Raw genomic sequence first — 10,568 nt, forward strand, 5'->3', positions numbered from 1 at the left:
ATATTTCATCAGGGACAGAACTCGATCAGGGCTTGCCGGGAGGTGACAGAGGAACAGATGATGCGGCAGACGTGGCAGGAAGGCTGTGACGCTCCCCACAGCGGGCAGGACGCTGGGTGGGCAACACTGGCCCTTTAATGGCCAGGCCCAGAGCTTTGGATTCCATGGCAGTTGACGAGGGAGGGTCATGGAAGACGCCCAGGACCCAGGGCCTCCAGGCACTGCTCACCAGATTTCCTGACTGGACGGGCCACCTCTGCTGGGCCACATTTCAGGGAGCTGCTGACGCTGCCCAGAGACCCCAAGGCTCCTGCCAGCCAAGGTCAGTAGGGTTTTGTGTTAAAACTCCTTTTCCCCTGGTAACTACGCCAGGGCAGCTGGTTTGGGAGACTCTGTCCCCCTTTTCCCTCCCTGATCTCTGCTCTCCCTTTCCCCACACCTCCCCGCAGTCCATCAGGACAGGCAGTTGCCCCTCGACCCCTGGGGCCCAGCGGCCCTCAGCTCTCAACCCTGGTGCCCCGAAAGCCACTTCTAGTCCTAACTGCCACCCTCCTTCTCTTCCTCCCCTGGCCTCACTTTCCTGGGTACAGAAAGAGCAGATTAGACAGCAAGAATACCAGCTTTTGACATTGACAAGATTTCTCCTGATGTCAGCTTCCCTCCTTCCATGGCCTTTGCCCAGTGTGGCCCCCAGCCCCACGTATCCTTCCTTGTCTCCCTTCCCCCTCCCACTGGCTAGGAAGCACCCCTGCATGGCCTCCCCTCCTGGTGCCACCCTCCCTGAGGTCAGCCCTGTAGGTTGCTCTCCCCAGGGAGACTGACCATCCAGTTCGCCTGGCGCTGTCCTGTTTCAGAACTGAAAGCTCTCATCCCCGGCAGCCCCTCCGTCTCAGGGAAGCGGGGACAGTCACCTGAAGCCACCTCCACTTCCATCACTCCTGTGGGCCCATAGGAGCAGGGGTGGCCCGTCTGGGCTGAGATGCCTGCTAGGAGGGGACACAGTAGGGGATAGACCCTCCAGATGAATGGATCCTGGAATGTTCGATTTCACTTCCAGTTGGATTTAAACCTACCCTCACTTGTTGGAAAGTCCCCACCACGAAACCCCTCTGCCGCGAGCCTCCGCCTGGCTCCAGGCCCGGGTGCCTCCGGGTGGGCCCTCTCCAGGTGGAGCTGGGCGCTGCGGGCACCGGTCTGGCCCGGAGCCAGGGTGGGCGGAGCGCCCGGCAGGCATCCGCGGAACGCGGCTCCCACTTCCAAAGCCAGGCCCCGCCTGTTCCGGTCTGCGAAGGGCCTGCAAGCGCCCCTCCCCGCCTCGGCCCGGGTGAACTCCCCCTGCTTAGAGAGGGTCCCAGCAGCGAGAAAAGAAACAGCTCCTGTGACAGGCAAGATGGAAATCAGAGGCCCCAAAAGCCAGGGGATCTTTTTCAAAGGCTTTAGAGTCTTTTTCCGGTTTGGCGGGGGGAGGGGGAGGGGGAGCCGGTGTGGATTGTGCAGCAGCGGCTTATGGGGCCCTTTTTAAGGGATGTGAATCTGGCTGCTGGTCTCCCACAGGTGTTTCCCGGTCCTGTCAAACTATTTCCATTTGTCCCTGTTATAAAACCCACTGCAGCTGCCCTTCCTGAGCCCCTAATGTGTGCCTTTCTGAGTCCTCCTGGCCTGAGGGAGGATTATAAACACGGTCTCCTTAAACCCCAAACGTGGCGGTGAGCTATTCTGAGGTTCACAGATAAGGAAAGTGGAGGCGCAGAGGGTCCCAAGGCCAGAGCGAACGGCAGAGCTGGGGCTTGACCCCGCCCTCGGCCTTGAGTCTCCCGCGCGTGCCACCAGCCGCCCGCCGTCTTCCGTGCGCAGACACGGTTTCCACGTAACTGTAATCACAGCCACCCCGCGGTCACCCTTCCTGCTCAGCGCCTGTCGCGGCCTTTTCCCACGTCGCCCCGCGCAGCGCTCTCCATCCCCTTCCCACGGCCGCGGTGAGCCCCGCGCTGCACGCTTGGGCCGTTGCCAGGGTTTCACGTCTGCGAATTGTTGCTGTGGGATAAGATCCAGGAGCCCGACTGGGTCGCAAGTTGGGAACATTCTCGACGGGACACGTAACCCAGGGAAAGGGTGACCTTCGTGTAGGCGAGCGAGCATGCCAACCCGGGTGCGCCCCTCGCCCGGGTGCTGGAGGGCACCCCAGGGCCGCGGAAGGGCGCGCGGGAGCCGCGCAGACCCAGCGCCCGCCTTTCTGGGTTTCCCACGGCTCGCTGAGAATTCCCTGACGAGGAGCAACCAGCCTAAAATAGAAAAGCTGACACAGGGGAAACGCCAGGGGCCGAAGTCTGTGCCCAGGCGCTCTGGCTGCAGCTGCCGGCACGCTCCCTCCAGCCCTGGCTCCCCCGAGGAGCCTCGGTGCCCCCCTCCATGTGCGTCCCCACTTGCCTCCATCCTCGGGGCCTTTAAATCCCCCTGCCAACAGCTAAGGGCCTCGCATTTGCAGGCACCGTGGGCAAGGCTTCTCCAAGGCTGGCCAGCAGCCAGGGCTTCCTCGCAGCTGTCTTCCTGTGTGAGCCTGACCTTGGGGGATGGAACTGGCGGCAGGGAGGGCCACCCCACTCCACCCACACCCGTTGCCAGAGCTTCCAGCTCCCAGCAAATGGGACAGGCGTTCCCCACTGTGGGCCCGCTTTGGGAAGTTGGAGCAAACTCGAAATTGGGGCCGACTGGCGCAGTCTGGGGCAGAGGAAGTGGGGCGTGGAAGTCCTGGCTAGTTCTAATCCCAGACATGAATTCATGTTAAAGCTGTCCGGGGACCAAAGAGGAGGGCCTACAACGGTAGGAATGCCATTTAAATAATAGAGACAGTAGTCCCTAAAACCCCAATGAAAGATGGACCTCAGTGCCCTTTAGAACACACAGACCCTGCGGCGGTTCCCTTCGGGGAATCGGAAACAGCTGCAGAAGGCCGCAGGCTGCCCAAGGAAGTTCACGGCAACAATTTTTTTTTTTTTTTTTTTTTGGGCGCGCCACAAGGCCTGCGGGATCTTAGTTCCCCGACCAGGGAGCAAACCCGGGCCCCGGCAGTGCAAGCACGGAGTCCTAACCACTGGACCACCAGGGAAGTCCCACAGCAACATTATTTATAAGGATGAAATAATCGGAGACAACGTAAATGTCCATCCCTAGGGGAAGAGGTGAATCCGTCATGGTACATTGGATACTGGAACGTTCTGCAGCCTCCAGGAGAATGAGGTAGCTGGGGGCATCGTGAGTGGAGGGACGGCCGCCATGGCACATGGAGAAAGAGAATGTGCACAGGACAATACAATTGTTGTAAAACAAAGCTGTGTGTAGGGAGAAAGTGAGAATCTGCGGGCACAGTCTCTGGAGGATTCATCCCTGTCACACGTGCCCGGGGGAGGGGACTAGGAAGGATGGGAGGGGGCACCCTTCAGTTTTCCTTTTACACCCCCCAGAGAGTCTTCCAATCGGATGTTCTTTGTGATTAAAGGGAGTAATAATGGGTGTCCTGTTTCCTTCATTTCCACAATAGGAGAATGACATACGATTTAAGTAGGCCATTACAAACACTTCTCCCTCCATCCAGCCCATTCCCCGGCCCCCTCTCACCCACCAGCACCCCCGGGATGGGCCCACATACCCCGTGCTGCCGGGGGCCAGGGATGTGAAGCTGGCCCCGCAGGGCCGCTGCCCGGGGGAGCTCTCTGTCTAAAGGGAGCCAGACCCACAAGCCAGTGGTCCCAGAACGTGGTGCCAGGTTCTAGAATAGGCTTCTAGCGGGTTGGTGGAAAGTCAAGGAGGCCTTCCCAGATGGTGTTTGACCAGAGGCACCCGAAGCGCAGGGGCTGGCCCACAATCAGGATGCAGGCCGCTGGGGGAGGGTGGTCGGGGAGGGGAGAACGGGCCACATAAACAAAGGCCAGCGGCGTGGAGGAGCGAAGGCGTGAGGCTGGAGCAGCAGGCAGGGCCCAGCCAGCAAGCTGCGGAGAGCGGGGCTTCAGGATGTAGACAGTGGGACGGGAAAAGCTCAGCTCGAGGATGGGGCCTGGCAGGGAGGCGAGCCTGCAGCTCCCCACACCCGGGGATTGCCCCAAGCTTGCAGAGGGTCCAGAAGACACAAGGATGGAAGAAACCAACCCTCCTGGGGCAGCAGTAGGAACGGGGCTGAGAGCAGGGCCCTGGGCTCAGACCGTGGCACCCAGAGACTGGCTGGGTCACCCAGAGTGGCCTGGACACTCATTCCATGGGTTCTGCTTCCTCCCCTGAAAATGAGGGTGATGTGAGGGCGGACTTGCCTTGTAGGGCTGCTGCCAGAGCAAAGCCATCGTGAGCCCGAGGCGTTCAGCCCCGCTCTCAGCTGCGCAGGAAGCCCGACCCTCGTTAGGAAATGCTGGGAGAAGGAGGTGGGCCTGGGCCTGGATGGCGCAGCCTGCAGTGAGTCCGAGGCAAGGAGACCAACGTGGCTGGGTTTCAGTCTAAGAGGGGCTAGGGTTGCTGTCTGCGGCCCCCGGGGCCCTGAATGCGGAGCCCCCCCAGTGCCCCAGGCTACCTCTGGTGGGTGCAAGGGCAGCAGGGGAAGCCCCTCTGAGAGCTGCCTGCCGCAGGTGGCAAGGCTGCTGGGGGCCTTGGCTTCTGGGTGCCTCACGGGGCGTAGAGCCTCTCAGACCTGGGGCCCCCCGTGGGCCTGGCGGGAGCCCAGGTGACTGCAGCTCCAGCGGGCCCCCTGCAGCATCCTGGCCACGCTCGGAGGAACACTGTTCTGGGGCCAGCCCCGACGTACCCGTGCCTCGGGCGAGTCCACCCCCGCCATCTCTCCCTGTGGCTTAGACCTCGGTCAGGCCTGCCGTCCCCCCTGCTTTCCCAGCCTCTGCTCCCTCTGACGCTGCCCCACGCCCCCCCGCGGCCCTCGCCCCCAACCCCGACCCCATTCAGCCTCAGCTTGTCCTTCTAAGGGCCTCAGTCTCTCCTGATCCCGTTCCCAATGGCAAGCCTGGGGGAGGCCACTTTTGGCCAGTACCCCATCTTCAGCTACGCTCTCGGGGGTGGGGAGTGTCCTGGCCCAGGGCTGCTCCTTTGGCTGGGCCTGTGCTGGCCGACGGGAGCTTCGAAGCGGCCGTGGTGTGACCAGCTGCCTCGGCCTGCCTGGCACGGTGTCCAGACAGCTCCAGCCATCCTGCGGTGCTCGCCCAGCCAGCCGGCCCGGGTGATCCGCTTTGGCTCTCGGCCTCTGTCCCCCTCCCATTGGGTGGTCTGTCCAGAGCCAGAGTACAGGTTTATCCCCGAGGAAGCCATGGGCATCTTCTCAGTCTCCCCGAAGGCTCCGTGAAGCAGGCCTGCTGCCCTCACAGCCTGAACACGGACTTGACTTTTACAAGGCTCTCAACTGCGTAGTCGCTACCAGCATGAGTTCTGCAGTCAGACACACCCAGGCCCCTCCCTACACCTCAGTTTCCTCATCTGTAAAATGGGGATGGTGAGCCCAACCGGTGGGGTGTGTGAAAGATTCTTACGTAATAACGTGGAATGCGGTGCAGGGTCTAGACCCCAGTGAGCACTCAGAAGGTCCAGTTGTTTACAAGTCTTTTACTTCTTTTTAAATTGATATATTATAAAATTGAAATGGAAGGGGTGCTCTCCAGTTCTATGAGTTTTACACGTATGTACGTTTGTGCCACCACCACCATAATCAGGACTGTTGAATACCAAACCCTCAAATTCCTCCTGCTGCCCTTTGCAGTCAAATCCCCCCCATCCCTAACCCCTGGCCATCACAGACGTGTCCTACATCCTACAGAATGACATACAAACGGAATTAGACAGTAGGTAACCTTTGAGGCTGGCTTCTTTCACTCAGCATACTGCCTCTGAGAGTCATGCATGCTGTTGCTGTATCAAGTCTGTTCTTCTTCATTGCTGAGTAATATTCCATTGCATGGATGGACTGCTGTTTGTTTAACCATTTACTCACTGAAGGACAATTGGGTTGTTTCCAGTTTGGGGTGATCATGAATAGAGCTGCTATAAGCATTCGTGCAGAGGTTTTTTGTTTTTTGTTTTATTTATTTATTTTTGGCTGCTTTGGTTCTTTGCTGCTGTGCACGGCTTTCTCTAGTTGCGGCGAGTGGGGGCTACTCTTCATTGCGGTGTGCGGGCTTCACATTGCGGTGGCTTCTCTTGTTGCGGAGCACAGGCTCTAGGCACGCGGGCTTCAGTAGTTGTGGCACGCAGGCTCAGTAGTTGTGGCTCGCAGGCTCTAGAGCGCAGGCTCAGTAGTTGTGGCGCACGGGCTTAGTTGCTCTGCGGTATGTGGGATCTTCCCAGACCAGGGCTCGAACCTGGGTCCCCTGCACTGGCAGATGGATTCTTAACCACTGCGCCACCAGGGAAGCCCCATGCAGAGGTTTTGGCGTGAACACAAATTTTCATTTCTCTTGAGTCAATACACAGGAGTGGGATTGCTGGATCTTTTGGGGAGGTATGTGTTTAACTTAAGAAACGGCAAAGCTGTTTTCTAGAGTAACTGGACCATTTTACATTCCCACCAGCAGTGTGTAAGAGGTCTCGTTGTTCAGCGGCCTCACCAGAACTTGGTATGATCAGGTTTTTCCCCATTCTAATAGATGTGTAGTGAATTCTCACTACGGGCTTTTTGCCAACAGTTTTTTATTGCGGTAAAATACACAGAACATAAAATTTACCATTTTAACCATTTTTAAGTATACAGTTGACCCTTGAACAACTCGGGGGTTGGAGGTGCCAACCATCCACGTAGATGAAAATCCACCTGGAACTTTTAATCAGCCCTCCTTGTACATGGTTCCTCCATATACACAGTTCCTTTGTATCTGTAATTCTGCATCTGCGGATTCAGCTGACTGTGGATCCAGCAGTATTTACTGTTGAAAAAAATCCACATATAAGTGGAGCCACATGGTTCAAACCCATGTTGTTCAAGGGTCAACTGTATAGGTCAGTGGCATTAAGTACCTTCAGCACATTGTTGCAACTATCACCACTATCCATTTCCAGAACTTTCTCATCATCCTAAACATCCTAAACATAAACTCTGTACCCATTAAACATAAACCTCCTATTCCCACCTCCCCCAACCCAGCCCCTGAAAATCTCTATTCTACTTTCTGTCTCTCTGAATTTGCCCATTTTAGGTACTTCATACCAGTGGAATCATGAATTCTTTTTCCTTTTGAGTCTGGATTATTAGCATAATGTCTTCAAAGTTCATCCATAGTAGCATGTGTCAGTACTTCATTCCTTTTTATGGATGAATAAGTTCCATCATATGTCTATACCACATTTTTTAATCCATTCATCTATTGACAGACAGTTGGTTTGTTTCTATCTTTTGGCTATTGTGCTTATTTTTCACCTCCATATCTTCTTTGGTGAAGTATTTAAATTATTCCGTTTAAATATTTTGCTAATTAAAAATTTTAAAAAATTTTTATTGGCCACACCATGGGCTTGCGGGATCTTAGTTCCCCAAACAGGGATCGAACCTGTGCCCCCTGCAGGGGAAGCACAGAGTCCTAACCACTGGACTGCTGAGGAATTCCCTATTTTGCTAATTTTTAAATTTGGGTTGTTTGTTTTCTTACTTTTGAGTAATGAGAGTTATTTCTGTATTATAGATACATTCCTTTGCAAGATATGTAATTAACAAACATTTTCTCCCAGTCTGTACTTATCGTTATTCTCTTAGCAGTGTCTTTCACAAAATAAAGTGTTTTTAAAAAATTTTTGATGAAGTTCAATTTACCAATTTTTTTCTTTTATGAATTGTTTTTGTAATGTCGTATCTAACAACTCTGCCTAGTCCATGGTCTTTCTTCTAAAAGAGTTATAATTTTACATTTTACATGTAGGTCTATGATCCAGATTGAGTTAAATTTTGTATTAGGTGTGAGGTATAGGTATATTTTAATGCAATAAAAGTACAATTCTTCCAACACCATTTGTTGAAAAGACTATCCTTTCCCTATTGAAATGTCTCTGGACTTTTGCCAAAAATCAAGCAAAGGAAATTTACTTTAGATCTAAGTACACAAATAGGTTGAAAGTGAAAGGATGGGGAATTCCCTGGTGGTCCAGTTGTTAGGACTCTGTGCTTCCATTGCAGGCGGCCAGGGTTCAATCCCTGGTTGGGGAACTAAGATCCCTCATGCCTGTGGCATGGCCAAAAAAAAAAAAAAGGTGAAAGGATGGCAAAAGATAATCCATGTAAATAGCAACCAAAAGAGACCAAGGGTGGCTACACTAGTATCAGACAAAATAGACTTTAAAACCTTTTAAAAACTATTAAAAGAGACAAAGAATGACATTACACACTGATAGAAGAGTTGATTCACCAAGAAGATGTAGCAATTATAAATGTATGTGCACCAAACATCAGTGGTCTAAAATATATAAAGCAAACTATAAACCAATTGAACCTAACAGACATATACAGAACACTCCACTCAACAACTGCAGAATACACATTTTCTCAAGTGCTTATGGAATATTCTCCAAGATAGACCATATGTAAGGCTACAAAACAAGCTTTAAAAGATTATAAAGATTGAAATATACAGTGTCTTTTCCCACCACAATGGAGTGAAACTAAAAATCAATAGCAGAAGGAAAGAAGATTTTTAAGTGTGTGGAATTAAATAACACTCTATTTAACAACCAATGGATCAAAGGAGAAATCACAAGGGAAGTTGGAATATATCCTGAGACCAATGAAAACAAAAACACAGCATGCCAGACTTAATGGATGCAGTGAATGCAGCACTAAGAAAAAAATTTATCACCATAAAGACTCACATTTAAAAAATGAAAGACTTCAAATCAACAATCTAACTTTACACCTTAAGGAACTAGAAAAAGAAGAACAAACTAAACCCAAAGCTAGCAGAAGAAAGAAAATAATAAAGACTAGAACAGAGATAAATAAAATAGAGAATAGAAAAAAACAATAAAGGAAATCAATGAAATCAAAAGTTTGTTCTTTGAAAAGATGTCCCCCCCTTTTTTTGCCTTATTGCAAGAAACTTCTCAGGGCTGGAAACTGAGAGTGGACTACCTTGCCTTATTCCTCATCTTAGTGGAAAGCATCCAGTCTCTGACCATTCAGTATGAAATTGACTGTAGGTTTTTGTAGATGCCCTTAAGGTTAAGAAAATTTCTTTCTATTCCTAGTTTTCAAGGGTTTTGTCATGGATTGATATTGAATTTGTGTCAAAAGCGTTTTCTGCATCAATTGGTATGATCATATGATTTTTCTTCTTTAGTCTGTTAACATGCTGGATTACATTCATTGACTTTCAAATGTTAAACCAACCTTGTATTCCTAGGATAAGCCTCACTTGGTAATGAAGTGTTATTCTTTTTATTTATTGCTGGAGTTAACTTGCTAATATTATATTAGGGATTTTGCACATATGTTCATGAGGGATATATGTCTGTAGTTTTCTTTTCTTGAATTGTCTTTGTCAGGTTTTGTATCAGATTAATGCTGACCTCATAATAGGGGCTAGACTTTCCTCCTCTTCTATTTTCTGGGAGAGATTATGTAGAATTGGTGTTATTTCTTCTTTAAATTTGAGTGGAATTTCTAGTGAAACTTTCCAGGCCTAGATTATTTTCTTTTTCGTAAAATTTTAAACTGAAAATTCTATTTACTTAATAGATATGAGACCGTTCATGTTATCTATTTCTTCTTGGGTGAGTTTGGGTAAGATTGTGCTTTTCAAGGAATTCATTCATTTCGTTGAAGTTGATGACTTTATGTGCATAGTGTTGTTCATGGTATTCTTTTATCATCCCCGTAATGTGTGTGGGGAGGTGTCTGTAATGATATCTTCTCTTTAATTCCTGAGATTGGTAAATTGTGTTTTCTCTCTTTTTTGTCAGTCTAGCTATAGTTTTACTAATTTTATTGGACTTTTCAAAGAGCCAGCTCTTAGTTTCATTGATTTTCTCTATTGCTTTTGTTTTCAATCTTATTGATTTCTGCTCTTGTTTTTATTTCCTTTCTTCTGCTTACTTTGGCTTTATCTTACTTTTCCTTTTCTAGTTTAAGGAGGGAGCTTATATTATTTATCTGAGACCATTCTTCTGTTTTAATATAAGCACTTAATGCTCTAAAGTTCCTGCCTCCAAGCTATGCTTTAGCTGCATTCCACAAATTTTGATATATTTTCATCTTCATTACATCTAAACTATGTTCTGAATTCCCTTGAGACTTCCTCTTTGACTCATGGGTTATTTAGAAGTGTGTTGTTTAATTTCCTATTTGGGGATTTTCTTATATGTGTGAGTTAGATATTTCTAATTTAATTTAGCTGTAGTCAGAGAACATACTTTGTATAATTTCAAGTTTTAAAACTGTTTCAGGGTTTGGTTTAATGACCCAGGTTATAATATATATTGAAAATGTTCAAAAGACACTTTAGAAAAATGTGCATTCAACTGTTGTTGAGTGAAATGTTCCATAAATGCCAATTGGGTCAGGTCAATTTGAGGTATTTTTCAGTTTTTTATTTCCTTTATTTCTTGTC

This window comes from Balaenoptera ricei, chromosome 6, assembly GCF_028023285.1.
Source record: "Balaenoptera ricei isolate mBalRic1 chromosome 6, mBalRic1.hap2, whole genome shotgun sequence".
NCBI classification, from domain to species: Eukaryota; Metazoa; Chordata; class Mammalia; order Artiodactyla; family Balaenopteridae; genus Balaenoptera; species Balaenoptera ricei.